This window comes from Marmota flaviventris, chromosome 1, assembly GCF_047511675.1.
Source record: "Marmota flaviventris isolate mMarFla1 chromosome 1, mMarFla1.hap1, whole genome shotgun sequence".
Lineage (NCBI taxonomy): Eukaryota > Metazoa > Chordata > Mammalia > Rodentia > Sciuridae > Marmota > Marmota flaviventris.
Window position 1 is genome coordinate 123,244,071 of NC_092498.1, and position 25,782 is coordinate 123,269,852.

General features: G+C 38.9%; 1 protein-coding gene, 1 pseudogene and 1 gene segment (V, D, J or C); all 3 read left to right on the plus strand.

Moving 5' to 3' along the window:
- Positions 1-25,782, plus strand: part of LOC114084216 (immunoglobulin lambda-1 light chain-like) — an 878,674-nt gene that overhangs the window by 797,154 nt on the left and 55,738 nt on the right. The gene's annotated exons all lie outside the window — the stretch shown is intronic.
- LOC114084215 (immunoglobulin lambda variable 2-18-like) overlaps positions 1-25,782 on the plus strand; it is a 473,618-nt gene that overhangs the window by 387,353 nt on the left and 60,483 nt on the right.
- Positions 2,180-25,451, plus strand: LOC114107626 (carnosine N-methyltransferase-like; annotated as a pseudogene).

Genomic DNA, 25,782 nt, shown 5'->3' on the forward strand with positions numbered 1-25,782 from the left:
AAAAATTGTAACTAAAGCTATCAAGTGATATTTTACCGCAGTCCGGCTGCAGCAAAATAACCGGGGGGGGGGGGGGGGGGGTGACAAATAACTTGTGTAGATTGATACAGCAGGAGTAGGAGCCATTTATTGTAGGACAACAGAGGTATTTATACATTCCACATAGCTTATCTAATTAACATAAACTCAATACAGCAGTCAACCAATAAGGAATCTCCACACTTAATGGCTCGCTGGCATTACTTCACAAATCACTCACTCTGGCAAAATGCCAGGTGCCATCCAGACTTGTTTACAGACTCTAACATTTTCCAGGTGCCATCCTGACTTGTTTACAGACTCTAACAATATTTTAATTAAAACTATTATATGAAACATGTCTACCCTGAGAGGTAGCATTCTATAAACATTATTAAATAATTTAGCTGCCGTCTTTTTAAGTATTAAATTGTATATGTCAAGTAGTTAAAATGAAATTGAGAGTTCAACTAAGGTATAAAAATTTTCCAAGCAATATTTTCAACTTTTTAATTTGCATATTTTATATTTTATATTTCTTATTTTACAAGTTGGAATACGTTTGAGTCTTTTTGTTTCTGTAAGTTTTCTTATGTCCTCTTTCACCATGTAAATGCATTTTTTAACAATTAATAATGCAATATTTTTAGTACTCTTGGTTTATAATTTATTGAAATTTGATGTACTATTTGTACTGAGACATAATTTGACCCAAAGTACTTTGGGTTTGCTTAGGTGTTGTTTTTTTTTCCAAAGTTTGAAAATACAAGGTATTTTTAAATGTAAACAGAATTATTCTATATTAACTACATACTCTTGTGTACTCTATTTGTGTAACTTTTACGCCCTGAAAATCTGAATAGTCATCCAAACTGGAATGTTTTAGAATATTCAAGAAAATTAATAATTAATTTTAATATCAATGCTTTAAATTTCATGAAGATTTTGGTAAGAATAATAATATATACTACAAGTATTGTCAAAACATTAAAACTTTCTTCTATAAAACGTAAAATATGAGGCTGGGCTTGTAGCTCACTGTTCAAGAACTTGCCTAGCATGTATAAAGCACTGGGTTTGAGTCACAGAACCACCTATAAGTAATAATAAAAAAGGTCCATTGACAACTAAATATATATAGATTAATTAATTAATTTATATAATTAATATATTTTTATATAATTAATATGTATATAAATATAATATATAATTATTTATAAATGTTCTATTTATAAATTTTTATAAATATAATAGTTATATAATTAATATATAATATATATTAAAATATATAATAATTTATATATATATATAAAATCATCTAATTCCAAGTCAGTTGGGATACATCAGTGTTAACTTTGGATGTTTTGTGTTTTATATTTATGTTATGATGTTTAAAATGTACATATAACATTTAATATTTGTCAAAAAATATTAAATATAACATTTAATAGTTTGTTTTTAAAAGTAAGTCCTAAGTTACGAAGTTTTATATGTATCCATACTTTTGAAATTATTTGTCATATATTGAAAATTCCATTCAACCTCCTTCCAAATACTGGAAACAAAGCTATAAAGCTCCATAGTGGACAAGATCCTCTCAAAGACATATTTTGTTTTAAATATTTATTTTTTATTTATGGGTGGACACAATATCTTCATTCTATTTTCATGTGGTGCTAAGGATTGAACCCAGTGCCTCATGCATGCTTGGAGAGCTTTTTACCTCTTAGCCAGGACACCAGCCCTCAAAGACACATTTTTTTAATGAGGCATTGAACCCAGAGGGGCTTTACCACTGAGTCACATCACCAAGCTCTTTTTTTAAAAATTTTTTTAGTTGTTGATTAAACTTATTTACTTATATGTGGTGCTGAGAATTGAACCCAGAGCCTCAACACATGCTAGGCAAGCACTCTAACAACTGAACAATGACCCAGCCCTCCCCAAGCTTTTAAATTGATTGATTATTTTTTTTTCTTTTGAGACAGGGTCTTCCTAATTTGGTAATGTCCTCATTAAGTTGCTGAGGCTGGCTTTGATTTCGCAATCCTCCTTTCCCAGCATCCTGCGCTGCTGGAATTACAAACATGCACCACTGTAATGGCTCCAAGACACATCTTAATTTAAATGCCTAATGTACAGAATAACAATAGAATTGAAAATGATAACAGAAAAAATGCAGGTTACGTTTAGAGGTAAGTTAATTTGGATTTCAATTGATTTATTGACCCAGACCTTAAAAGATAGCAGGGGTTGGAATTATATATAACAAATCCAGAAGGAAAATAGGTGCCAAGCAAGATTACAACACTGGAAAAACTATATTTCAGAACTGATGTTAAAAGAGAACATTTCATGATAAGCAGAAACTGAAAGTATTCAAACCACTAAGCCTGCACTCAGTGAAATAGTTTAGTGTAAAAGAAATAAAACAAAGTATTATAGGAATGAATTGCAAAAGAAGAATAGTAAGTTAAAGGAGAATCAAATCTGAATTAACCATTAGAAATAAATCCAAATGACAGAAAATAAATTTTTCTCTCTGCAGCAACACTGAATGTAAATGTTGTAAACTCACCAAACAAAAGACATAGAAAGGCAGATTAGATTAAAAAATTAGGCCCAATAAAATGTTGTCCAACAGAGATTCATCTTACAAAGACATTCACACACTGAAGGATAAGGGATAGAAAAACATACACCATGGAAATTAAAACAGCAAGCATGTGTAACTACTCAAATATCAAAAACCTAGACTGCAAGTCAAAATTAATCAGAAAAGACAAATGTCACTTCAAACTAGCTAAAGGAATCAACCAACAAGATATGATGATAACAAATGTTCACACCCTTCAATGTGGGACACCTGTATATAACACAATCCCTTCTCAATACAATGAATCAAGTAGACCACACTACAGCAATACTGAGCAATTTCAACATACCTCTGTCCATTAGGTAGGTCATTCAGGCATAAACTAAGAAAAGACTCTTCAGAAAAAAATATTATTAATCAAACGGAACTTACTGACACCTAAAGAATATTTTATCCATCAAAAAATGAATTTACTTTCTTCTCAATGCCACAAGGAACTCTCTCTAAAATAGACCAGATTTTAGGGTATGAATCAATTCTAAAAAATACAAAAAAATGGAGATAATTCCTTGAATTCTGTAAGGTCATTATGGATTAAAACTAACCATAAGACAAGGCAAAACACAACCATTTCAACACCAGGAGATTAAATAATTCACTTTTGAGTGAATAGAATAAATCACACAGAATCACCACAGAATAAATCAGGGAAGAAATTATTGGAAACAAATGCTGAGAAACAAAATCAAAATCTCTGAGACAGTATGAAGGTGCTTCTAAGAGGAAATGTTATAGAATTGAGTTCCCATATTAAAAGACTGAATGATTCCAAATAAATAAGGTGGTGCTACACCTCAAGATCCTATAGGGAAAAAAATCAAACAAACAAATTGTAAAATCTGGAGAGGTCAGAAAATAATTAAGATCAAAGCCAGAATTAATGAAAGTGTAAAACTACAAAAGATAGAAGAGATTTTTGATCCTTTAAAAGATAAAAAGATTGATAAACTCTTAGTCAAATTAACCAAAAGAAGGAGAAAGAAGAGTCTTATCAACAAAATTATAGATGAAAAAGATATCACCACAGACAATTCTGAAATTCAGAGGATAATTAGAAACTGTTGTGAAAGCTTATATCAATAAATTAGAAAATCTAGTCAAAAAATGTCAAATGATGAGACACATATGACTGACCCAAATGAATCAAGAGTATCTAGAAAATTTCAACAGACCAAGATGAAGCAATATAAATGAATCAGCAATTAAAGCCTTCTAACAAAGAAAACCTAGGACCAGCTGGATTCTCAGATGAGTTTTGTGAGACTTTTTAAAAACAACTAATGCCATTTCTCCTCAAAATTTTCCATGAAATAGAAAAGGAAGGAACACTGTCAAATTCACTCTATAAGCCAGTGTCACCCTGAGACCAAAACCAGACAAAGATATATCAGACCAATATTCATGATGAAAATTGACGGGAAAATCCAAAATAACAAACTGACATGCCACATTTAAAAATCACATTAGAAAGATAGTACAACATGATCAAGTGTGTTTTATTCCAGGAATGTAAGGGTGGTTCAACATATGCAAATCAATAAATGACATTCACCACATGAATTATGTGATTACTAAGTACAAGAATCATGTGATTATCCCAAGTGATGCAAGGAAACTATTCAAAAAAATTCAGCACCCATTCATGTCGAAAACACTGGAGAAACCCTAGTGTTTAAAACACTAGGGATGGAAGGAAGTATTACAATGATGTAAAGGCTATATATAACAAATTCAAGGCCTACATCATACTTAGGGAGAAAAACTGAAAACATTTCCTCTAAAATTAATAACAAGACAAGGGTATCCACTTTCACCGCTACTATACGCTATAGTCCTTGAAACTCTCACCAGAACAATCCGCAAAAGAAGAAATTAAAGGGATACAAAGAGGAAAATAAGTCAAATTATCTCTGTTCGCTGTTGAAAAAATCCTATATTTAGAAGTCCCCAAAAAACTCCACCAGAAGTCTTCTAAAGTTGATAAACAAATTCAACAAAGTAGCAGGATAAAAGGTCAACATACATACATTAATTGCTTTCCTCTTCTCCAGTAAAGCATCTGAAGAGAAAGAAATCAGGAAAAGTATCTCATTCACAATGGCCTCATAAATACTTGGGAATAGAAGCTGGGGTTAGTAGCTCAGTGGTGGAGTGCTAACCTAGCATGCATGAGGCACTGGGTTTGATCCTCAGCACCACATACAAATAAATAAATTACATTTATTTACTACAAAATATATTTTAAAAAATACTTGGGAATAAATCTTATCCCAGCTAGCCAATCAACTTATACTGCACACCTGCCAATTTACACATATCTTTGATGCCCAGGTACAGGCAGTGTCAGAGAATATCTGATTTGGTAAGACATTGGCATCAAACTTCATATACTACAAATATAACACTCAGTATTAGCTTGACAAATTGCAAGAATTTTTTTGTCTTACATTCATGCAAATTTGTTAATTATATAATGAAAATATATATTTAAGCACTTTATTATTAATCCATATACTTGAAAGCAACTTCTATCACTCCTTGAAGGCCTAACAAGTTCAGTATCTGAAGACTTGTCAGAGCCCAGTGTGTTTGGAACCCTGAGGCTGGTGGGGGCGGGGCAGGCAGTCTGTTGAGGGAATGTCTGCGACGAGCGCCATCTGGAGGAAACCAGCCGCCACGGTGCTTTCAGTAGCTAGGAGAACAAGGCTGAGATGCCTAGGGCCAAGCAGGCAATCCAGCAACACTGGTGCCTCCCATTAACCCCCTCTCAGCTTCACAAGGGCTGCAGGACAGGCATGGGTGTCCTCCATGAGAATAAGAAAACTGCAAGTGAAGTTCTCTGCCTGGCTTTTTAGCTAATCATTAAAGAAATTTTGAGTTTTTCTAAAAGACAGATGGGATCTTACTAAAGAACTTATTCTGGTACCTGTTGCTGGACTAGAAAAACTGGACTGGGAATTAGCTGTGCTAGGTGATGCTTATCAAGGATAGGAATTCAGTGGTTTTTGTTGTTGTTGTTGTTGTTGTTGTTGTTTTAGGCTCTTTTATCCCAATCTTGTTCTGAACAGATGTTCTAAAATTAATAAACATACATTTTATTTCTGGATCTATCTGTTTAGCAATAATGGGAGATCAGCAGATCAGATACCACCCATTTTTTCCCTGATATTGACCCCCATAGTCTTCCTCCTGGTTCTAAATTTTGTTTGACAGCAGGAGATTTTCAGGAGGTTTATTCATAATTCAGTAGGTGGCACTATATTGCCACCTGTTTCTGCATAGGCACAGCTCACAATGTGATTGACTATGTTGATACAATATGGAAAACATTCAAGCCAGGTGAATTTTGATAAATCTTGGTCCTTTGCTGTATCACTTTGAAAATTTGGCAAAGAATTTTCCATAGAATTGACCTATGAGGATATAAACAATGTTGTTCTACAATATAGATTCCAGGTACAGGTAGACAAAGAATCCATATTGTCAACATAGTCTGTGAAGGATCTCTCTATGGTGAAACACTACTATGAATGTGTCTTATTTGTGTTCCATAAGCCACAATAATGGTTTTAAGTTATATCACCCAGAAAAGTTTAATAAGAACAAATGCTGAGATGAACAACTCAAAATCAACTATCAGTGATGACAGAACATAACCTCAAATCAGTGGTGCCCTCTTATTCCTAATAATATTTGGAAATAGTGTCTATTCATTTTAAAATACCTATTCTTTTGTTCATAAATAGAGTATGCAATGCAGATTTCCATTGCACAAGTAAAAATGGAGGAAATAACCTTCACATATACTTTTTCAATGAAGCCCACAATTGTCTTTCATTTGGAAAAAAAATCCAGTGTCTTCATGAAGTTGTCTGTCATTGTTAATGACTGATTGTATTGAAGTTCATAATAATCTCCTTTCTATTTTTATATGCACTTCATATGCTATTTTTGGAAGTCTAAGGTTCTGTTTCATTCAATGTGTGAAACTGGCATTTTGTTTGCTTTCTTCCTGAACAATCTACATATAAAATATGTATTTATTCATTTTTCTTCCAAATTAGTTGACTATATTTTTTTGGTTCAGCTGAATTAAGAAAAGAATCAGCTATTTCATTTTTATGAAATGTTAAACTTAATCAGTAAAATATAATTGGGTAATTAAGTCTTTTATGCACATTAAGTGGGACACTTTATGAAAGCATACTCATCATGGATCACTTTGAAATGTATGGGATATCAACATTCTAAGCAAGACACAAAAGTCTTTTTAAAAGTAGCGCTACAAGAGTAGAAAATAAACATCTGTCCATTTGAAATGTATGATTTCAAACTAGAAATGAATACAGTTTGTCAGGGTGATGTTTACAATAATATATATATATTTTGTTTTTGGATTACCAGGATTATGAAAGGAAACACTTTTTTAGTTAATCATATACTAGTAAAAACTGTCAGTAATGTTATTAATGCTTGAAAATCTTGACTATGAAATTCAGGGATAAATTATCACCTGTGGTGTGTCCTTAAGTTTAAGGCATTCATGTAATTTCATATTAACCCAATTTTGTTCCTTGATAGATTAGAGCTTAAACATTACATATGCTGCCATAAATTACTACCTCTAGCAGATCTTTATTAGGGGAGTTTTCCTTTCTCTCTCTCTCTCTTCCTTTCTTTCTTCTTTTTTTCATTTTAATGTTTGTTATTCTGTTTTCAATCTCTTGGAGAGCAAAGATGAATAATGTTTTAACCTTTTCTTGGAGAAAAGAAAGAACTTTTATTGAATGTTTTCACAGATGATTATGATTGCTTTAAATTATCTCTTTGGCAGTTTGGATTACAGGGACTTCATATACTGATAAACATAAGTGTCATGGTTTTGATTAGACCTGAGGATGGATTTGGCATACAGTGAGGGAGCACTTTTTTCTTTATTCCTGGTATGTAGGGTAGGATTCTGTTGAGCTAATTTGACTTGTCAAGTTAGAGAAACCTGAAACCTGAGGTTTCTCAAAACAAACTAAAACTATGATGTTTTTGTGTCCCTCAGTACTTGGCAGGCATATATTTGGTAGGAATTCTCATCATTTATATGAAAAAACTTGAAATTAACTGCAAAATGGAAAAAACAAAATTATTTTAAGAAAAAAAAATTAAGGAGCATAAATATTTAAAAACATCCATTGAACAGCAAAGAATGCATACTGTTTTGAATAATTTTAAAAATGTATTTATTCACTCACTTCAGTTTTCACAACTTGTATCAAAACAGAAGATCTTTTTTCTCACAAAGGCAAAAACAGATCAAAACTGATGGATCATTTTTGTTACCTAAATTTTTTTACTATCAGATTTTATCCTTTAATAATGTTACCTACTTTTCCAAATTATAGAATATATTTTATTTAACTCCAAAGTTAGATAGTTTGTTATAATTTCTCCCTCATGAGTGTTGATTTTAAATGTTCTATAAATATTTGCATCACTTTTTTATTGTAGCTTTTTCCGTTAAGATATTAAAAACTCAAAAATGTGGTGTTAATCCTTAATATTAGAGTCATTGGAAGATTTATTTAATTCTGTAATTCTTAAGTTTAGTCCTAGCTGCTAAACTATGTAAACCTTAATATTGTTTATCTTAAGTTAGCTCTAACCACAAACGAATAGTTTTCAAAAGGATCAGGTGTTGATTTAGGGGTGGCAGGACCATTCTGTCTTGGTATTTTCTAGGCCGGGGCATAAGCAAAAAAAGACAACCTGACCAAAAGGAAAATTAGGGCAGACATCTGTTCAGTGTTCATGATCCCTGGATTCTATGGGTGGTGATTCTCCACCCCTTGACCCAAGCCAGTAGGTCAAAGGACATAACTTATTAAGGCTGTGTTAACCATGTTTATACTTACTGCATAGGTAAGTTCCTCCTCCAAGAATCTGGATGTCATAGCAGCATCAAATCTAGTGAGACAACTAGAAAAGATACACACTCATTATAGAGTGGAAAATTCAAAGAAGTTGGCTGTAGTTCTGCTTCTACACATCCTGGGGATGGCTCTAGAACTAGGACCAGATCCCTGCAACATAAAGCCATCTACTCAGGACATAGAGACCCTCTTCTAGCCTATGCATATAATAAAACCATCACTGCCCTTGTGTGCATCTGAGTGTTTGCATATATGTATATTTGTGCATATTTATAATGTGTGTGCCCAGCTGTGCCTCCCATCCTGGCCTCATGCCCTCCCCAATCCCAGATGACCTATACAAAACCTGCTACAACAAGACCAATACCTACCTTTAGCATAGCTGGGTAATTTTCTTAGTTTGAAAGAAATGTTATCAGTTATCCTGGCAATAGAGTCTCCTTGGGCCTCAGCTATATCTACTGTGAAATTGGAAGACTTGTATGGCTTTCTAATTTTTTTCAAATTAAATGATATAATAACAGAAAGGGTCTCATTAATTGAAAAAAGGCTCAGCCTGGACCTCAGTGAGTGAGATGGTTCTTGGAGTCATGTCCTTCCTATGGAGAAATGTGAAAAATGAGATCAACAAACAATTGTTTTCTGTGTGGTGGGAGAACACTTCCCCCAGAGAGAAGAGAAGGAAGTCCCCAGTTTGAAGAAAGTACACACTGAGTTGATGGGGAAGTTCTCCACTATGCACTGCAAATGTGGGCGATGGAGTAAAATACTTATAGCAGACTTGGTAATGAGGAGGAGGAAGAAAATGGTGATGGTGATGGCGATATACACATGGTTGTACTGCTGTGCCAGAGCATCAGGGGTTCTGATGACATTGCTGCTACTGCTATTGGAGCAGAGGAAAGCATCAGTCTTGATTCCTACATAAAATGTGAAGGCAGTAAATGCCCCAAAATATGTCACAAAAATTTCTGTGACCCTGGACACTTTACAGAAGAGCTAAATTTTATTCAATAGGCTCCACTTTCTAACAAAACACAAGGCCGAGATGTCTCTTTTTATACTAAGACTCAGTTACAGGAACTACACCAGTGTCCCTCCATGCATAGGATAAAAGCTTCCTCTGTGTGCTGTGCAGGACAGGGTGCAGCTGGATCAGTGAGGCAGCACTCCTGTCCACATTATTGCAGGTGACAGAGGCTTTTGGTGTCATCTAGAGGGAATGACAAGCTCTTGATTTCCTCCATCAATCAATAGCAGCAGAGGTACTACTCCAGGTCAGAGGATATAGCTACCCAGGAGAGAAAGAGAGGAGACCAGCATGTGGGTTCAGAACAGGAGATTAAGGGTCAGGCACTGAACTGGAAGTCAGGACAGTCCATCCTATGCCCTGGGCTACTGTAACCCGGGTCTGAGGGCCAAATCTCTATGTCTCTCCAGGACATTTAAAGAAGCTCAGGACATAGAATAATACTTACCTATTGCAGGTGCTAGAGGAACCAGGACTCAGGTATCAGCCTAAGTAGATTTTGTAGGGTGAGAATCACTCAGGAGACAAAGCTGTGGTGCAGATACCTTAGAAGAGATCTCTGGAAGGTGGGTGTGTAAATATCCCTTCATCAAACTTGCTTTTACTTAAGCAAGTTCAGGCCTATGATCATACCTGAGGCCCTAAGGCAAGTGAGATTGTAGAGCACTCTGCAGAGTCTCCTCAAGGAGGCTGTGCATGCTCCATCCAGGGGAGGGGGCCCAAGTATCCCCTCCCCAACCTGTTATTGAACATGATCAAAGAGCCTTAAGGGATGATGTGAGTGGACATGGGAGAAGAGGCCAGGGATGAGTGGGAAGGCATCTCTGCAAGTTCTTAGTATGAAAGGGTAATACCTGGAACATTATCATTATCCTCCTCATTATCACATCTGCTACAACTATTTTAATCCACCACCCACATTTGCAGTGCATTGCAGAGGACTTCCGCATTAACTCAGTGTGTCCTTTCTTCAAACTAGGGACTTCCTTCTCTTCTCTCTGGGAGAAGTTTTCTCCCACCACACACACACACACAAAACAACTGATCATTGATCCCATTTTCCACATTTCTCCAGAGGAAGGACAAGACTCCAAGAATCGCCTCAATCACTGAGATTCAGGCTGAGCCTTTTTCAATTAATGAGATGCTTTCTGTTATTATATCATTTAATTTGGAAAAAAGTGAGAATGTGAGCTCCTAGGGCCTGTGATCTTCCTCCACTATGACTGCAGGGATTCCTGCATAATCCTAGGGCACCACTGCTCATGATCCATAAGTTTTTCCAGGTATTACCCTTCCATCCTAAGAACTTGCAGAGATGCCTTCCCATTCATCCTTGACCTCTCCTTCCAGGTCCAGTCACATCATCCCTTAAGGTTCTTTGATCATGATCTAGGTGACAACAAATGTCTCTGTCATCTGCATCTGTTTTTGTAGGGCTGAAAATCACTCAGGAGACAAAGCTGAGGTGCAGGTACCCTAGAAGGGAGGTCAGTGTGGGAATGTTGGGCTCCTAGGGCCTGTGTCCTTCCTCCACTATGACTGCATGCATTCCCTACCTAGTCCTAGGGCACCATTGATCATGATCCATAAGTTATTCCAGGTATTACCCTTCTATCCTAAGAACTTGCAGAGATGCCCTCCCACTCATCCTTGGCCTCTCCTCCCATGTCCACTCACATCATCCCTTAAGGCTCTTTGATCATGTTCAGTAACAGGATGGCAAGGGAACACTTGGGTGTTGAGAGCCACAGCCGAAGCGGCCCCAGCAAACTTCCAGCTGATTGGCTCACTCATTGGGCTGTTTCCCCACCCTTTCAGACCATAAAGCTGCTCATTGGGGGACTCTTTTGGCTCTGCCCACGCGACCCAGCCAATCGGCCTCAAGAGTGGTAAGGGTTCCGGTTGAGGTGCTCTCTGGAAGTGCCGGAGGCAGCGGTTGGGCTCTCTGGAATTCCTGGAGAGCTTGTGTGGTGCAGCGTGGGTGCTAAAAATAAAGTTCATTCCAGCTTGACAAGTGGCTCATGAATTGTTCCAAGCCAGACTGCGGCATTTGGTGGACTGTACGGGGAACGACTGAGGGTAAGTGTTAAGGTAAACTACTCATCCCTGAGGGCAGGGAAAGAGGATGGGTTGGCATTTTAAGATTCTTCTTTCATTTTGTTTTGCTTTTGTTTTAAGTTGCCTGTCCCTGCAGATAGGTGAGACAGAAGAAAAACCGCTCACATCTGAGGAAAAACTATTTGCACCTGAGGAACAGATAGGGAGAAAGGACAGATGGACATTTCAGGAGGATAGATCAAGTAAAAGAGGAGGCCTCTAGAGATAGTCAGAAAGGGGAAGAAAGTTTAGAGAAGAAAAAGCCATCAGGGGAGAAGTTACAACAGGAGGCTGCTACTTACACCTTTCTATCACTAGAGGGTGTAAGATTACAACCAACAGCTCAACCTATGGAGACAACATATGCTGGGAGGCCCCCAACCCCTGTAGTTGATAGATGGGATCCTGAGACAGGACCTCAAAGATTAGCATGCCCTGTATTTGAGCAGGCAGGAGGGCAGCGAATTCACCATGCTTTAGATTTCAAAACAGTGAAGCAGCTAAAAGAGGTTGTAACAACCTATGGTCCTCAAGCACACTTCACTGTAAGCATGGTCGAATCCATTACCAATTTGAACATGACACCAGCAGATTGGACTAGTATGTGTAAAGCTATGCTAAATGGAGGACAATACCTGTTATGGAAGGTTGCCAATGAGGAATTTTGCATGGAGATAGCTAGGCAAAATGCAGCAGGTGGTTATCCTCAGAGAAATCTAGATAGGTTGTTAGGAAAGGGACCTTATGAGGGTCAGCAGCAACAAATTGCATATGATCTTGCCATATACTCACAAATTGCTACAGATGCAGTTAGGGCATGGAAGACTTTACAAGGACATGGATATTAACAAGGTCAGTTATCTAGAGGTAATACAAGGAGCTAATGAACCTTACGCTGAATTTATAGATAGGCTTATTCAAACAGCTACTAGAGTTTTGGGGGATATAGAACAAGCAATACCATTAATTAAACAGCTAGCCTATGAACAAGCAAACAGATGGTGCAAGGAAGCCATTAGACCATGGAAACATGGAGATTTAAACACATATATTAAATTATGTAGAGACATTAATGAACAAGGGAAAGTCTTGGCAGCTGCAGTACAACAGGTTTTAAATGCCAGGCCAAAAACATGCTACAATTGTGAACAAACAGGACATTTTAAAAGGAATTGCCCCATAGGAGGAGGGTTTAACAAAACTAGGTATCAAAGGGGTAGAATACCGGGTATTTGCCCTCGGTGTTGTAGAGGGAGACATTGGGCTAATGAATGCCATTCTCAAACCACCATAGAGGGTACTCCATTATCAAAAAATGGACAAGGACCAGGTGCTTACCCATGATATTGTGGAGAAAGGCATCGGGATCCATTGCCAAAAAATGGACAAGGGTGCACAGTGCTCCGGGGCCCACGACCACAAATATACAGGGCACTGGAGGAACCCAACAACACCATCAGGGTAGTGCCCAGGACACATTATCCATTAGATCCCTCACTAGACAAACAAGAGGGAGCACAGGATTGGACATCTGTGCCTCCGCCAGAGCAGTACTAACTCCAGAGATGGGAGTTCAATTCATTCCCACAGGGGTAAAAGGGCCTCTTCCCCAAGGAACAGTAGGCTTATTATTGGGACACAGTTCTTCTACTCTAAAAGGACTTATGATAAGTCCTGGGGTAATTGATCCCGATTATGAAGGTGAAATAAAAATAATAGCCAGTTCTCCAAAGGGTATATCAGTAATTTCACCAAGAGATAGAATAGCACAGTTATTAATAATACCCAACCTACATGATAAATTTTCCAGTCGTACTGTAGAAAGAAGTTCCAGGGGATTAGGCCCCATAGGTGTAGATTGGTCTATGCTTTCTTTAAATTTAGATTCTCACCCCATGCGAAAACTAAATATTCAAGACATGAATTTAATGGGCTACTGGATACAGGTGCAGACTTTAGCATCATCTCTTGTCATGAATGGCCAAAACATTGGCCATTACAACAAGCCATTCAAACACTTCGAGGCCTACGAGTGGCGACTAATCCCCATAGAAGTGAGATGGTATTAGATTGGAAGGATCCTGAAGGATGTAAGGGAACTATACAGCCATATGTATTGGATCATCTTCCTATAAATTTATGGGGACGAGATGTCCTAGATCAATTAGGACTAACATTAACAAATAACATCAATCCAAATGCATCCACTATTATGGCTAGACAAGGCTTTAGGAAAGGAAAAGGATTGGAAGAAAAAGGACAAAGTCTAGTGGCACCAATACAAATAGATCAAGAAATAGATATTCATGGATTGGGTTTTCAGGAGGGGTCACTGAGACAATAAAAATTACTTGGAAATCAGAAAGACCAGTATGGGTTCCTCAGTGGCCCCTGACAAAAGAAAAGATACAAGCAGCCCATGATCTGGTCAAACAACAATTAGTGGAGGGACATATACAACCTTCTGTATCTCCCCATAATACTCCCATTTTTGTCATCAAAAAGAAATCTGGTAAATGGAGATTATTGCAAGAATTAAGAGCCATTAATAATGAAATGGTTATTATGGGACCTGCTCAATCAGGGATTCCCAATTGTCTGCTTTGCCAAAAACCTGGTCTGTTTTAGTTATAGATATTAAAGATTGTTTTTTTTTTCAATTCCAATTCATCCTGAGGATAGTCCACATTTTGCATTTACTATCCCTGCACTGAATCATGAAGGTCCTGATCAGAGATACGGATGGAAAGTACTCCCTCAAGGGATGGCTAACAGCCCGACTATGTGTCAAATTTATGTTAACAAAGTAATCCAGCCACTTAGAAATCAAAATCCTGACCTACAAATATTTCACTATATGGATGATGTATTATTAGCACACAAAGATAAAAACACATTGCTAGAATGTTATGCCACACTTACAAACTTTTTAAAAATTATAATCTAGAGATAGAAATAGATAAAGTACAATTAAATTTTCCAATTAATTATTTAGGAGTTCTATTATCCTTAACCATGGTCCGTCCACCAACAATTCAAATACGAGTAGATCAACTCAAATCACTTAACGAATTTCAAAAGTTATTAGGAGACATAAATTGGATAAGGCCTTATCTAGGCATACCAACAGGAGAGTTGGGACCTTTATTTGATATACTAAAAGGTCCATCAGATCCAAATTCACCCCGCATGTTAATGCCTGAAGCAAGAAAGACATTAAAAATCATTGAAACATATATGGAAAATATGCATTTGGATAGAATTGATATAAGTTTGCCTTTATTATTTATTGTACTACCAACAAAAAATATTCCTACAGGAGTATTTTGGCAAGAAGGTCCATTATTATGGATACATTTATCTTATTCTCCTAACACTATTCTAATTAAGTATCCTGAGGCTGTAGGACAATTAATACTCAAAGCAGCAAAGGGAGTGTTTGGAATTTCTCCCAATAAAATTATTACTCCATATACTATGGATCAAATTGATGAGTTAGCTAATGAGTTAAATACTTGGGCAATAATCATGTGCAAATCTAATGTTTCATTTGATAACCACTTACCATCTAATCCTTTGTTGTCTTTTTGGTCATTGCATCCTGTAATTTTTCCAAAAATGACAAGAAAAACACCTATCATGGATGCTCCAAATATATTCACTAATGGGTCAAATAATGGTACAGCAGCAATAGTTACCCCTGATCAAAGTTTTACATTTTTAGTACCCAAACAATCAGCTCAAAAGGTAGAGCTTAATGCAGTATTACTAGCTTTTGTGATGTTTAAAGATTCTGTATTTAATTTATTTTCTGATAGTCAGTATATAGTTAATGCTATAGTATCCCTTGAAGATGCTGATAGGATTTCCCCTTCCTCTACTGTTTTCTCTTTTTTCCCACTATACAAAGTCTAATCTGGGACAGAAAAGATCCATTCTTTATAGGACATATCAGGGAACAAATATGATTGCCTGGAGCCCTTAGTTTGGGCAATGATTTAGCAGATAAAACTACACATGACATACATATTTTCTCTACACTAGAAGAAGCTACAAATTTTCATAAAAGGTTCCATATCAATGCTAATACTTTACAAAAGCATGTTAAAATAACTAAGGAACAATCTAGACAAATAATAAAACAATGTCAAAATTTTGTGACCTTTTTTACCACAAGTTAATCTTGGAGTCAATCCTAGAGGACTGAAACCTAACGATATTTGGCAGATGGATATCACACACTTGCCAGAATTTGGAAAATTAAAATATTTGCATGTTACAGTTGATACTTCTTCCGGATTTTTGATGGGCTCCCTTCATACTGGAGAAAAAACTAAAGATATTATAGCTCATTGCTTACAAAATTTTGCCACTGTGGGCGTTCCAAAACAGTTAAAAACAGATAATGCCCCTGGTTATACTTCTACCTCTTTTAAACAATTTTGCTCATCATTTGCCATTACTCATATAACAGGAATCCCATACCATCCACAGGGACAAGGCATAGTTGAAAGAGCTCATCAAACTATTAAAATGTACTTATTAAAACAAAAAGAGGGAATTGGGAAGGGGTATATATCCCCCAAAGATAAACTTAAAATAACTCTTTTTACTCTAAACTTTTTAAATTTGGATTCATCAGGGCTTAGTGCTGTGGAAAGGCATATGTTTCCAAAAAATGTATATAAGCCCAAGGTACTTTGGGAGGATATTCTAACAGGACAATGGAAAGGTCCTGACCCAGTGATTGTCTGGATCACGGGTCTGTTTGTGTGTTTCCACAGGGAGAACAGCAGCCGATTTGGATTCCAGAGAGACTAACTAAAGCGTTTTCTACAGACCAAAAAGAAGATGATTTGACTCAAATCCATAACAGCTGATATCCGGAACTCCAATTTGGCTATCCTTACATCTGTGACAGTGGTTCTCTCACACCTGGAGGCTAATGAAACCAGGATGTTTTTTTCAATATCTATTTTATTATTGCCCTTTCCCAAATCATGAAGTTCTATTTTGTTTTTTGAGCTCATACAGACATAGGTTAATGTTTTGCTGATAAGTTCTATTTTTTGGCTATGGAGTTTTTAAACATTGCAATGGAGATTTCACCTGTAAAAAGTTACAAGGCCTTTACTACTATGTTATGTGTTGTATGTATTATTTTTGCACACTTGTGTTTTGTTTTGTATGTGCGTATGTCCATATATCATATATGACGAGCACTCATGAAAAAATGGATCCAAATTTTTTTTTTCTTATTCACATGATTTAAATGGTTTAATTTAAATTGGGTAAACAGCTGTTGAGGATTGTTTTAATATGTGAACAAAAAAGGAGGTTAACAGATCTGTTTGTTTACTTTCACCTTTCCTTTTCATTATATTTAATAATTCTGTTCAGCATAATGTAAATTGTTTAGAAAATTGCTTTCTTTTAGTGCCTGCTGGAATGTTACATAATTTTTTCTTTAGCCATCATTGCCATAATTCCTATCTTCATCCCAGTGCTGGTGAAGACAAAGATAAAACTACAGCTTCTGCAATAGCTATCCCAACAAACTGTATAAACTGATGCATCAATGAATAATGTAACTCAACAAGTGATGCTCAATCAAAAAGTCAATTTGCTTTGGGAGGAAATGGACATATTAATGGATTCCTCTGCTTTGAACTGCTTGCAAAACTTGCCTAGACTACGCATCATTTGTATGCATTGTGAACTATCTGTTGGTGCAGCGACTTGTGGTAGTGCCAGGGTATTTTTGCTGATGATGTCATTGGTGGTACAATTATTCCAAAAGGAGCCATCAATTGGCTTGATGTCATGGCATTTTGTATCCTCCTCCCTTCTGCTTGTGATGGTCGTTCAGCTAAAATTTGGAGGCCAACAGAGGTGAGGCAAAGAAACTCACCCCCCCCACACTGGTACAAAGGCCTATCCACAGGTGTGGCTGTATGCTGGACTGGTAGTCAATGACAGGTAAGATCCAATTGCAATGGTATCAACCTAAGACAGGAGGCTGACACCTTGAGGTCAGCTCATCTGATGACGGGTAAGGAACATATGTACTATTGGACAACCTAAGTCAGGCACGGTCCCTAAGCCACATGTTTGTTGTTTAATTAAACAGAGAGGGGGAGATGTTGAGAGCCACAGCCGAAGCCGCCCCAGCAAACTTCCAGCTGATTGGCTCACTGTGGCCCCAGCAAACTTCCAGCTGACTGGCTCCTCTGCGGTGACGCTCATTGGGCTGTTTCCCCGCCCTTTCAGACCACGGAGCTGCTCATTGGGGGACTCTTTTGGCTCTGCTCACGCGACCCAGCCAATCGGCCTCAAGAGCGGGAAGGGTTCCGGTTGAAGTGCTTGCCGGAAGTGCCGGAGGTGGCGGTTGGGCTCTCGGGGAATTCATGGAGAGCTCATGTGGTGTGGGGTGGGTGCTAAAAATAAAGTTCATTCCTGCTTGACAAGTGGCTCATGAATTGTGCCCAGCCAGATTGCGGCACTTGGGCCCCTTCCCTGGATGGAACATGCACAGCCTCCTTGAGGAGACTCTGCAGAGTGCTCTACAATCTCACTTGCCTCAGGGCCTCAGGTATGATCATGGGCCTGAACTTATTTAAGTGAAAGTATCCTCTTTGCTGAAGGGATCTATATCCACCCACCTTCCAGAGATCATCCATGTACAACTGTGAGCCCACAACCTTCCAGGAGACCACAGGGATTTTAGGTTTTTTTCTCAAGCATCTCTGGCTTATGGAACTAGTAACAAAATTATATAAATTATTTTGCAAAAAGAAAAAGTAAGAATAAATTCTTAATAGCAGTTGCTAATTTATTGTGGAAAGGGGGTGTCATAGAAGAGAGAGAATATCATGTTGAATGACACTGCAATGTATGATAAGTCCACACATTCAGGTGGTTCTTTATCAAACAAAATGTCATGTATGAAATGATTTAGCAATAATTCTAATGACATTCTAATTAAATGACCAGGATGGGAGCAAACTTCATCTGAAGTCCCAGAGAGGAGAAGGAGGTGGAAGGCTTGGATCAGTGGTCCACCTTTTGCTGTCATGTGTCCTGAATGATCTCAGAGGGTTTGCAGTTCAGCCCTTGGCCAGGATCCTGGAAGGTCAATAGCCATGCTTAACTAGGCTCAGGACATACCAAAGCCCAAAGAAAATAGAAAGATGGTCACAGGTCAAACTCTGGAAGGTTACTGTGGTGAGGGGCCTTGGGGTCCAAGGCTAAGTTTCCGCTGAGAGGAGGGGGGAAGAAGTTGGGGTTCTATCCCTACACTTTATTCTCCTGTACTATCTCATTTTTGGTTAGAATGTTAACCAATAACCCTCAATGGAAAAAAATATTCAAAAAAACAAAATACTTACTGTCCAAAAGGACCTGTGAAAGACCTATATGAGAACAGCTGTATTATAGGTTTCAAAACATAGAGCTTGGGACATCAATATTATTGCCTGGACCCCTCTCTGTTCACCTTCTCATTCTTTGTGTAAGTGAACTGCCTGTGTCTTATCCCTAGATACAGCCTTCAAAGTACCCTGAGCTGGGTCTGATTCAAACATTATGCTCAACCTAGACACAGTCTAATTGGGGCTACTCAGAATGGATCCTTCATCTTGAGGCCATCTCTCCTATCCTCTCTTGCAGGATCTTTGACCTCCTAAGAGCTCCTACAGATGTTCTCAGTTTCAGTGCTTCTGGAATTGACAGCCATAATCCCCTGCTCTGGTGATGCACTGTCCAAAGAATACACCCACTCGAACTAGCATATGCCATGTCAGATCCCTGCTCAAATGACATGAAAAGTGAGCAGCCCTCACATGTCCCTGAGAGATACTTTGGCACCAGCTAGGAGACAAAAGCCACCCTGTCTGTCAATGCAGCACATGTCAAAGATGGAGCTGTTACGTTTAGTCATGGGTCAGCAAAGGTACTCACCTCACACTGACACACACAGGTGAGAAATGAGACCCAAACTCCTTCCCTGTCATCTGTCACTTTTTGCCAGCACCAGAAGGAAGGAGATAAAACCATGAGCAAGATGGGCTCAGCTCACTCAGATCAGAGGAAAGACTGACCTCTCCTCACAGCTTTCTAGCCAGGCTCTGCAGGGGTGGTGGGGATCGGGGGAAGGATTCATGCCTGGCAGCACCAGCCTGATCTGCTGCTTTCCAGCCCAAAATTTGAGAAGTGGGGTTATGGCCAAAATGGAAGTATAATCAGAGTGATTCTTGTGTGTTACAGTCATGGTCCCTAGATTTCTGTAAGATATGACTGTCCACTCCTTGGTCCATTTCAGTAGATAAGAGACATAAAATATTTGTAAAGCATTGCTGATCATGTATTTAGTTCTTGGAAAGCTGTGGACATCCTTCCAGCACTAGGTTCTCACAAACAGCATTGACAAAGACAGAAGGCTAGAGAAGTTAAGACACTCATCACAGAGTGTGGACATCAGTTGTATTTAGTTCCTGTTGTTATTGAGGACCAGGGTCAGATATCTGCCACATAAAACCCATTAAGCAGAAGGGTGGGATGTTCAGATGGACATTTCTTTGATCAGTACACAGACTATGGCCATCCCTGCAACTGTGTGTATCTGATTGTGTGTATGTATCCAACATTCCCCATAATTAAGTCATTTAAAAAACTCCTCTCTGATTCCAGTATTAATCTTTTCACAGATGGAGAAACTGTGGCTCAGAGAGCTGGAGGAACCTCCCTGCATTCAGAACTTAAATGGGGCTGACAGCAGAAGCACATATCTGGTCTTCAAACCCCAGAGTCCCTGTTCTTCTCAATTATCCTGTGCCTTCTCATTATGCTTTCAAGTCCAGGATGCCAGTCTCTTCTCATAGTTCTAGAGGTTCTTGTTTGTAACATGCCATGGAAGGAGTAGAAGAAATATCCCCTTCCCTATCTAATGGAGCAAAGTACACTTGGATAAAGGAAGAAAGGTTTCTGACAAGAGGGTCCAGAAGGCCTGAGCGAGGAGAGGAGATGGGTGGGGAGACAGGGCATGGATGGCCAGAAAGGACAGCTCTGAGGTGAGTCTCCTGAAAGGATACTTGATATTGATAGACTTTCTTTCTTTGGGAGACTTAAAAAATATCTCTCTCTCTCTCTCTCTCTCTCTCTCTCTCTCTCTCTCTCTCTCTCATATTTGTACTTTGATAGAGAGAAACATACAACTCTCTCTCTCTCTCTCTCTCTCTCTCTCTCTCTCTCTCTCTCTCTCTCTCTCATATTTGTACTTTGATAGAGAGAAACATACAATTGATGTCCGGGGAGGGTAAACCACAGGGACAAAGGCAAAGGAGAAGTGAAGCCAAAACCTCTGTGCCTTTCCTCTTCCTCCTCGGGGACTTGGAGTTACAGCCCCACATCCCTCTCCAGAACCCGGATACCCATGATTTTTCTCCTTGAAAATCCCCTTATTATGCAACTCTGCTCCCAGGACATTCCTAAGGAGAAGAAACTTGGGGCATAATTGAGGTCATTTTGGCAACACATTGCTATGGTTCTTCAATATCAGTCAGTGGGAACAAGGCTGTGAGAGAGAAGAGCTACCCAGGGAAAAATATGCTCTGGGTGAAATGGATGGGCTGAGATGATCATGTGTCCCAGAGGCCCATTAGGCCTTGGGATCCATCTGGATTTCTGTTTGTTGAAGGAACACTGATGGAGGTTTCCATGGGTGGAAATGAATGTTAGCTGCTGTGAGTATGGCAGTACCTGGTCACCACGGAGTGCAGCAGGATCCTGTCTAAACTGAGGATTGCCAACCAAGAAGGGAAAAATAACTCAAAGCAAAGACAGATTATATTCAGGTTCAGAACAGATTTGCATAACAGGAAATAGAGTTTCAGTTAGAAACCTAGCAAGTGTTCCATCAAGGTAAAGGCAGACTGAGGTATTAAAGAAAAAACAGGGATCAACAGGTGAAGTAACTTGTTTTTAACAAACTTCAATAGATCATTGCATTAACCAAGTTGTTTTGGAATAATTTGGATTGGTTATGAGGTCTGTCCATACATTAAGCTACACATGCTTGTTTGTTAGGGGGATATCACCAGGGGGATTATCAGCAAGCTCTTAAACTCTTAAGAAAGCATTGGCACAAGTCTTGGGAATAGAATCTGTTACAGTTGGTAGTCTTATGAGCACATATTTTTTCCAAAAATATTTTTTATCCAGACATTCAATCATGGGTCTTTGTCTATAAACAAAAGGACAGCCTGTCAAACTCTGACCTCTAAGTCTTACACAGTCTTTCTCTCTCTTGACCAGAGTGCAGTCATTTTAAATTTTCCAGGATCCAGCAGGAAAGAGATGGCCCTCAAAAGAGACAGGACAGGTGACTCGACCCCAGGGGAGATTACAGAGTAATGTCCAGAAGGCAAGGGTGTATATTTCAGCAAGGTTGTGGGCAGGACCACAGGGAGCATAGTTTGGCCTCTCCTGCTGTTATAGATTCTAGAATACTATTCCCTCATACTGGGAACCATATCCTAATACATATAATTAGTCAACACACATTGTTCTCCAAGTTTTTTCCCATGACATTTTTTGTGTATGTCTGTGTTTGAGTATGTTAGTGTACACACATCCTCATGTGCATTATGAGGAGTTACCAAAGAGGAAGAACTCAACTCATGATGAGTGGGGATCCCCCAAAATATTGCTGAAATGAATTGAAGGAAACACCACTTAAGGCATAGATATTTGTTTAGGAAAGTGAAAAATAAACATGCAAAGGAGGATAAGGGCCATCTGAAGAGTAAACAACACTTTGGGGGGTTCTTAAACTCTTCTTATAAAGGAAACTTAAAGAGAGGTAGGCATGGGAAGGGATGTGGGGACAACATACTCTGTTGATCCCATCACAATTTATGGTGTAGGGAAATTCTCAGGATCATTAGGCTAATGTGGTCTCTGATATATGAATAGTAGATAACATTGTAAAGTCCCATATATTGAAGCTTCCTGGAAAAGTACCTTATATCTTAGATTTTTTAATCTCCCTTTACTGCAGCTATTCTAAAAAAGGATGTACTTATGGGTGAAATAACAGTGCATAGGGAAATTTTCAAAAGTGGGTGCATTTTCATTAACTTTAAAATTGTGAGTGAAGATTTGAAGATTTATTAGGAATTTGAGAGTGGCAGCCCTGGGGGAACCATCTTGGTAAGTTGCAGGCCTAGGAGACAGAACTGGCTTGGGATTGAATTGATGAAGAGCAGCTCAAGGCTTTCAATCAATATTATATTTCCTTGGCTTTCCTTTAGTTTCCTTTCTACCAATCATTTATTCATAGTTTATCCATGTGTAGGTAGGTGTTTTTAATGACAATGACATTGTACTGCTACCAAGATCTACGCAATCAGCACAATCTGACATCCTACTTATGCCAAATCTTGGTCTTCCTCAGAAACATGGTTTTAGAAAGACCAGCATTGAAACCTAATCAACTGATGAGATATCAATACTTGGCTTCACAGGAGGGTCAGCATTCCTCCAATGAGAAAATTAGACTTCATTTCAGCATGTGGCTTTTCATCCAAAAGTAAGAGCCCAAGCCTTGTAGATGCCATAAGGATTGTTCTACGTGGCCTACAAGATGGCTAACTTTACACACAGGCAGTATCCCTGAGTGAAGTTTTATTAACAGGGTGAAGATAAAGACAATGGGCACATCAATTCCCCGCTATACAAGGAAAGCCAGAGATGTCACAGAGGAAATACACCAGAGTCAAAGGGTGAATGGGGAAACATGGAGCACTCTCCAGAAAATGGGCACCCTATATATACCAAGTGATAAGATGGTGGGCATGGTGCAGAAACCTCCTATTTTGCTGGTATTTCCCATCAGAGACCAATGACCTCACTCTCAAAAGCCCTGGATCTCAAGAAAAAAGATTTAGAATTTAAAGCTAACTAAAAAAAGCTGTTGAGGAAGTCTGTTGCTTTCTGGCTGCTGCTGTGGCTACCCTGAATATAGAGGGCTCAATAGTGAATGGTTAAATAGCTCCCATCTCCTGCCAACATTGCAGCTTAAGAAGCAAGGAGGGCACAGTGGCAGAAGCAGCAGCAGGTGAGTTTGGTGGCAGGGTGTTAATCATTGGAAATACCATAAGGCAAAATGGAAATCTGAGCTGCAGTGAGGAAAGATTCAGAGTGTTTCAGGCTTGTGAGTTCCTTATCTGGGAGAGCTGGAAGATGGGCTTGAGAAAGGGATAGTCTTTTCTCATCTCTTTAACACAACCTGGAACAGGTAATGGGGCACCTTCTCTTCTTTTCCCTGAGAACTTGATATCCAGAGAATGGGAAGATTTTATGAGCCTATGATAGTAGTACCTAGGAAAGAGATATCCTCATATGACCTGAGTTGGCCCATCTCTGGAATTCCAGAAGGAAGGGCATCTATTCCCATTGAAACCTAGGAACATGGAAGGAGCTTCTGATAAATGACAGCAGGCCAAGTCCTGCCTCTCCAGTGGGAAGGATGTGCTCAATTCAGGTGTGACCCAATGTAACTCAAAGCACAGGCTCAGCTGTGATGGCCATGGATTCCTGTGACCCTTGTGTTATCACTCCACCAAAAATATCGTTTCCAGGGTTTGAACAAAGCTGCCACATTGTCTGCACTTTCTTCCACAGTGCCTTGGTTAATGATTTTAGGAGTTAAATTGTAGGATACTTACCAAAGGACAAATTGTCAGGGGGCAAATTTTTAAAAAGAGACACAGGAATTTCCTCTAGCTCCACTGTCTGCATTCCTACTGATATCTCATAGGAATGGGGACATGCATAAGAGAAAATCATGCTTTGCTCAAAAAAGCGGTGAAAAAATCACACTTGGGTTATAGTAGCTACAAATTCCTTATCCAACTAATGAGAAATTAAGTCAGGTGGACTATTTGTATGGGAAAATTCCTGACTCCTAAATAATCCTTCAAGTTTTCCTTCAGGTTAAATGCCGCTGTCCGGCTGCAGCAAAATAAAATAACCGGGGGGTGACGAGCAACTTGTGTACATTGATACAGAAGGAGTGGGAGCCCTTTATTGTAGGACAGGAGGGGTATATATATACATTCCACACAGCTTATCTAATTAGCATAAACTAGATACAGCAGTCAACCAATAAGAAATCTCCACACTTAATAGCTCGCTGGCGCCACCTCACAAACCACTCCCCCTGGCAAAATGCCAGGCGCCATCCCGATTTGTTTACAGACTCTAACAATTCCCCCTTTTGTTTAATTTAAATAACGACCATAGTGGGTTTTACATAAACACCATAAATAATCTGCTACAAGCACAAGGGGAGGATACAAAATGCTACAATACCAAGCCAATTGATGGCTCCAAGTAAGAAGCCCTTGGAAAAATTATACCAGCAATGACACCGTTAGCAAAGATACCAGTTACAATTTGTTGTAGATTACAGTTTGTTGTCTCAGTCCAAGTAAAGCAGTGTCTCAATAGATTAACTCACAGTCCAGGTAAATCACAGTCCAGGTAAGTTCTGCAGGCAGCTAGCTTAAATCACAGTCCATGTAAGTTCTGCAGGCAGCTAGCTTGATCCGAAATCTTGTCCGTTTCTCAGCCGAAGTCTCGTCCGGTTTTCAGCAACACTGGAAATTCTTCTACTTTCATCTTCACTGGCACTGGGACGGAGGTAGGAACGCTGGATGGCTAAAGAAAATCCTGTAGTATTCCAGCAGGCACTAAGAAAACAACCTTTCCAGGTGTGGGAGAACCATTGTAGTTACTGGCCTTGGAAATGATCAAACTTCAGGGACGCAGGCCCGTCTTCCGCCTGCAGCATCCCGGGCAGCCCCAGGAGAGTCCGGGGAGTGTTCTGAACTCAAACTGCCACTGGGCACAGGGAGCAAGAGCCCACGATACTGTGCCTCCAGGTCAGGTCTGGATTTGGGCTCTCGCAGTGGCGTTCTGCTCCCTGGGTGGGGGGCGAGGAAGAGCCGGCTGCCGCCACTTGGAAAGTCCTTGCTGCGCCATGACCAGCTCGC